The sequence below is a fragment of the Pleurodeles waltl genome, chromosome 4_1, assembly GCF_031143425.1.
Source record: "Pleurodeles waltl isolate 20211129_DDA chromosome 4_1, aPleWal1.hap1.20221129, whole genome shotgun sequence".
Classification (NCBI taxonomy): domain Eukaryota; kingdom Metazoa; phylum Chordata; class Amphibia; order Caudata; family Salamandridae; genus Pleurodeles; species Pleurodeles waltl.
Window position 1 is genome coordinate 935,874,589 of NC_090442.1, and position 6,628 is coordinate 935,881,216.

Genomic DNA, 6,628 nt, shown 5'->3' on the forward strand with positions numbered 1-6,628 from the left:
AAGTTCACTGTCCCGTTACAGTTAAGTGATTGCAACATCATATACATGTGTGTTTCCGACAGCCTTCGTCATTAGACCATGGAGTGGAGCTAACATGTTCACTGTCCTGTTACAGGACACACAGCCATCATCCTGAGGAGGTAGGGGACTATTTTCCCTGCCTTCGAGATGCTCCACCGACTCCAAATAGAATAAAGGGTAGAACTGAAAGCGATGTGTATGAAACAAAAAGACAGAGATCCCAGCTGCTTGCAGAACTCCAGAACAAGTCATACCGTTCTGGTTTGTGAAACCGTAACTAAATGGAAGAAATATGCTGAAAAATGTTTAGGACAATAATTATCTTACTTTACGCAAACATCGATCAGTGATAGAATAGCTAAAATTATTAATGCTATGTACCATCTTTTGTAATATTTGGAAAGCCATGTTTTGCTCAGTAATTTTGGGTGTCATGCATTTCTTAGGCCGCCAATTTCAGCCTGTGCTATGTTTCAGACAAAGCAATTAATTACAAAAACCATCATCAGGACTTCAGGAATATGATGATTTTCAAGAGAAAGTCACCAACTAATTTGGGATCATACCCCTCAAAATTCATAAATCTCGGTCGTGGCAATAACTTACATGAATTGAGATGTGTAATCAACATCAATGTGCCGTTATTATCGTGTATTACATGAGGAAGTCCAGAGATACCTTTATTTACTTTAAGCCTGTCCATTGCTCCAATTACGGGATCACCTGAGGGCCTGGCGTGCCTATATTTCCTAGCTGCCCCAATAACTTCTAAATATGGCAGCACATGTTCATATTATAGAAATTATAAGTTAATACCAGCATGTTCATGTTGAATGAAATATGGCACTTTTAGGATTTGGCTATCCATTGGCTACTGGTTGGCGTCATCTTCCATCCATCTTGTTGTGCCATTGGGGATTACCTTGATCCACCCATTCCTTTCACTCCTACCTTTGTAGAGCAGTCAAACGAGGATGCAAGGTTGCAAGACTTGAACAAAAGAAATATATTTATTCTGCCCTATTACAATGTTCCTGCCAGTCTGATTGTCGGGAACATTTCAGTAGACTTTTCCCGCCAGTCAGACCGACAGGGACAGTGCTAGGAGATAAAGAGTGAAATGCTATCTCATAGCACAGAGGGGCCCGACCAGCACCCTGGGCATAGGCAGTGCAGGGCCCCCCTGTTGCCCCTAGCACACCCTCACTGCCAGCCTTTCCATGCCCATCAAACCGCCATGAAAAGACTGGTGGTGAGTTGAGTTGTAATCAGCCAGGCAGGGCTGAATTCAGCACCTCCCTGGCTGAGTACAACTCAGACTGTTGTCATGCCACCAGAAACGATGTTCTCTGTGGGGTCGGTGGTCCCCTAGCGGTCCGCCCACCTGGGTTGTAATTGGGCCAACCAGGGAGTTCAGCAGCCCAACCATCAATGTGAGTGTGGCGGCCCTCGCACCACTACAATCGTAATGAGGCCCTTAATCTCTCCGTGCAGAGAAAAATGAATATGACCTCTTGCAAAGTGCTCCAATACCATCGAGTGTGTGCCATGTTGGACCGCGAAAAAATGAATAAATAACCGAATAAAAAGAAAGGACTCGCTAATAGTGAAACACATAACGAGGTGTATTCTGACACCTAAGGGAGGCAATCTCAAATAATGTCAAAGGATGTAATTACCATGGTAGAGAAGGAAAAGGAAAAACTACCAAAATGCCATGTTATAAACATTGTAAATAATGACGTGCGTGTGAAGTGTACCGATTTAACTAAAACAATGCAATATGCGCTCAGATCATATTGATAAAGTAGCTACTTTCTGGAACTCTTTATTTGGTTTAAGGAATGGAGATGGATAAATTGTAAAATGTTTTGCAGATGACTACCAAATTTCAAATATACATGGCTGAGAAGGAAAGTATTGATCTCCGGCCTCTCTGGAGGTCAGACACTGTCTTATAGTCACCAATTTACTGACCTCTGCTCTCAACCCTTTGAATAAACAAATGCATGATAGTGGTTTATAAACTTGCAGATGTAGGCAGTGCCCCATCAAATCATTCGATTGATGGCCCAAACGTCGGCCTTGAATTGTAAAGTATTGATCAGGAAAAGGCCAAATGGCAGTCATTTTCTTTCCACTTCCGCTCCTTTGGCAGCAAGCGGCCATTTGACTGAGAGGTGTAGCCACATTTCATCGAAATAGTGAGGAGTTCTTTGGGTTTAGATTATCTCTTTAAATCTGTTCTTATTAGCATATTTGAGAATATGTAGTTTTAAACAAAGTAAAAACGTAGACTATGGAAATAAATAGACCATTTAGAACAATAGAGTATGCATATTCACAAACTGTATTGGCTCTCACATTTGCACTAGTCTGCATTCTGTCAGTATTGTCTCAAGGGACCATTTCATGAACAGCTGCGCTGGCTCAGAGCAGACCACAGCGAATTTTTTATGGGGGGGGGGCGTTGGGGTTGTAGAGTTCACAGTGTTAATGCGTGAAATTCAAGCAACACAAGGTTGGAAACAGCCACCAGTGGTTTCCTCTCTCTGTTCCCAAAGTTGTGCTGTTCACACTGTGCTTAATAGAGAAATAAATACAGACATCCAGAAATACAAGAAATGAATAGATTTGCAAGGTGATTTCAATTATACATGCATTTCATGAAATTTGATACTTTGAAATGATAAATAATCAGAACCCACGCACAAACATCCAAAACGTTTTTGAATTTATTTTAGAATTACCGACAGTGGTTATTTGGAGACTAAATAATGAACATACAAATAGAGTCCTGTACTTTCAGTGTGTTCAATATTATTTTACTACATTATTTGGCTGATGTGTACTATGTGCACCTCCAGCCTTTATACAAATATCCTGGAACAACAATTTTTGGAACACACTGAGGCCCTCATTCCAACCCTGGCGGTCTCTGACCGCCAGGGCGGAGGGCAGCGGAAGCACCGCCAACAGGTCAGAAAAGGGGAACCGGCGGTTTCCCGCCGGTTTTCCCCTGGCCCAGGGAATCCTCCATGGCGGCGCTGCTTGCAGCACCGCCATGGGGATTCCGACCCTCTTCCCGCCATCCTGTTCCTGGCGGTTTTTACCACCAGGAACAGGATGGCGGGAACGGGTGTCGTGGGGCCCCTGGGGGCCCCTGCACTGCCCATGCCACTGGCATGGGCAGTGCAGGGGCCCCCTAACAGGGCCCCACAAAGATTTTCACTGTCTGCTTAGCAGACAGTGAAAATCGCGACGGGTGCCACTGCACCCGTCGCACCCCTGCAACTCCGCCGGCTCCATTCGGAGCCGGCTTCATTGTTGCAGGGGCTTTCCCGCTGGGCCGGCGGGCGCTCTTTTGGAGGGCACCCGCCGGCCCAACGAAAAAGTTGGAATGGCCACTGCGGTCTTTTGACCGCGGTGCGGTCATTCGGCGGTAACCGCAAGGCGGGCGGCGACCGCCGCCCGCCGCGGTCAGAATGACCGCCTGAATCCCTATATTAAACACAGATGCACATGATTTCGAGAAACTGTTCATTCTGTGAATACTACATTTGTTAACCGGTGACTACATTGGATGGAATAACAAATGTTACTTACATAGCACTAGTACATCAATGGACACGAGAACGCATTTATACTCTACACGCCGATTAGAGCAGAGATTTACAATTCCATGTACATACAATAAATGGGATCTTTTTATTGTAGTCCATAAAACAAGTGAATTGGAAAATCAGTTTAGAAACCTTAAAAAAAACTAAAGAGAGAATCAAATTTACATCATACATAAATGAAAAGCAACTGTAATTTCTGGATGATAACTGTTGAAATTAAGTAGATTTATGTAATCTTCACTTGACACCTCCAATACATCATGTCACAACTGTCAGTTCCTCCGTCAACATTCCAAGCCAGTTGCCTGGAGATTCCAAGTGGATAGTGGGTGAGGGGGGAGGGGAAGGAAGGGATGAACCATGACCAAAGGGGTTAACTTGGGGAAGGGAGAAGTACATTACTTCGTAATAGTAAGACATATAATTATTTATATAACACTCCAGTAAGCCATTTAATTTACAACACATGTCCCTTATTCATGAGGGACAACTTTGAAAAACATTCTTACCTGTAATAACATACAGATTAGGGTACACCAGATAAGATTCCATAACATATGTAACATCTCAAGCTTGAATATTTTATCTACCCAGGAAATTACATTACAGTTTACTTGGTGACGAAGTCCCTGAGCCAGTGAGGCTTTTTTCTCTCTCAATGCGACCTTACTCCTGTAATGGTACTTGTCTTGGTATAAGACGAGGATCCATGAGTATTGTTCATTATAGGGTTTAGTCTTGCTATCCTATCTACACTCCAAGTCTTGCCAGCGTTCAGCACAACCACATTTTTACGCACATCAGTAATGGTCTTTGGGGTCAAAAACTTACTAGCGGAACTTCTTTGGGAAGTAGGAAGTTTACCAGCTACTAGATCTCCTATCTTCCACTTCCCAAGACAGTCCTCGTGCCTCATGTTATAATGGCCCTTCTACCTGGTTTGGTGTCTGGTTGTTTTCCTTTGATTTCCAGTATTTTAGGATTATTCCCTAGGCTATCCTGTAATTCGTGTATTTCTTCATTTTGATTTAGTGGTTTAATTTCTTTCATACATTCAACTGTATGTTCTATTCCTATGGCTATATCTAAAGCATCATTTAGATCTGAATTCAAGGTGAGTAATTTCTCTTGTATTTTTACATTATTTGTACATCTGACTAATTGTTCCGGAATCAGTGAATCATTTAATAAGCTAAAATCACATGTACTAGCAAGCCCCCTAAGTGCAGCAATATAACTAGCCATATTTTCAATCTTTTACTGCACCCTTCAAAACAATGTGTGTCTTTCTAGTACTACTAGAATGCTAAAATGCTCTTCCAGTTTTTTTAAAGTAGTTTGGTGTACATCTAATGACTCTGCATCTGAATCTTTATTGCTTACTGTAAGTTCTTCTACGTTTTCATACATTTTCCTTCCTTGTAGTCCTAGGTTATGTAATTATGTATGCTGTTTCCTGAAAGGTGAAAACTTTTCTCCCCGAATAGCTATTGGGTAGGATTTGAATATCTTTGCCCACTCCTTCCAAGGTAGTATAGGCTCACCCACATCATTTAAGAAAGGTGGTGGCTGACACATGCTTGCAGCAGCCATGTTAAATGTTAGGTAGCTACTTATACTATGTTACAGTAGTATATTAACCTTACAACTTGTTCACTCTGTCATACAATAGAATTTCTGGGGTTTTCTTAAAACAATTTCTTTAAGGTCAAATTACTTCCTCAACCTTTTTTTTTCTTCTCTTTTCCAAACACTCTTTAGTCTGTGTTAACATAATGACAGCACTACTTGAGATCGGTGCCAAAAATGAGTGAGCACAATTTATTTACCTTCTTTTTTTTCCTTTGCTTTCTCCCCTAAATGTCCTTTCACAGTAGGGCTCCTTTCCACTGCTGTGCCAGTCAGCGTGACAGGCTAGGAAGTCCTCAACTCTCCCTGCTCGTTCCACAATCAAACTCAGTATGAGAGTTTGAAACCCACTTCCGCCTCCGATCTACGTCCTCAGTGAGCGCTGTGCCTGTCAGCGTGGCAGGCTAGAAAGTCCTCTGACTTTCTCGACTCGTTCCGCAGCAAATCCAGCTTATGTTTTTGTAGAGCACTTCCGCCCCTGATCTGTGGTTTCTTCCCGAGGACTTTGCCTGTCAGCGTGACAGGCTCCAAACCAATGCTGAGGACTCAATAGTGCTGTGTTCACCAGCGTGCAATCTCCGCTTTTCCACCAATTTCGATCCTTGTAAAAATTCCTCTATACATGTGCGAGCTTAGGCTCGAATGACAAGAGCGATGATTCACCTCATAGTGTGCTGGATCTGATCATGACGCGGTAGAGTTCAAGAATTCCTCCACTACATGTGCAAGCTTTGGCTCGAATGACAAGAGCGATGATTCACCTCACAGTGTGCTGGATCTGATTGTGACGTGGTAGAGTTCAAGACCGATGACGGTTGTACCGCTTCTTAAGCTGTTTCTCTGAGCTCGCAAAACTCTGTAATCACAGGGGTGGAGGTGTCGCGCTGTCCCCTGCACAGCCGTATCCCATCCTTAATCTCCAGTGTAGAAATTAAGATTTTCAGTAGACACTGGTAGTTGAGTAGAGTAATTTAATCTTCACCTGATACCTCCAATACATCATGTCACAATTGACAGTTCCGCTGTCAACATTCCAAGCCAGGCACCCGGTGAGTCCAAGTGGATGGTGGGTGAGGGGAGGAAGGGAAAGGAAGGGATGAACCATGACCAAAGGGGGTTAACTTGGGGAAGGGAGAAGTACATTACTTCTTAATAGTTATACATATAATTATTTATATAACACTCCAGTAAGTCATTTAATTTACAACAATAACATTTTTAAAATCCTGAATGGATAGCACAATAATATTTTCAGAAAGTCTATGTATCCAGATGGTTATATTTTTCTAGTTTTCATCCATCTCATCTAAAACATTTACAATTGAGTCCAATGATTTGACTTAAGAGGAACCTCT

General features: G+C 42.6%; 1 long non-coding RNA gene across 1 annotated transcript in view; it reads right to left on the reverse strand.

Annotated features, from left to right (window-relative positions):
- Positions 1 to 5,958, reverse strand: part of LOC138288603 (uncharacterized) — a 131,880-nt gene extending 125,922 nt beyond the window's left edge. The window contains exon 1 of the long non-coding RNA XR_011202483.1: positions 5,474 to 5,958. This is a non-coding gene — a long non-coding RNA (uncharacterized lncRNA). The remainder of the gene's footprint in view (positions 1 to 5,473) is intronic.
- Positions 5,959 to 6,628: the final 670 nt, after the last annotated feature.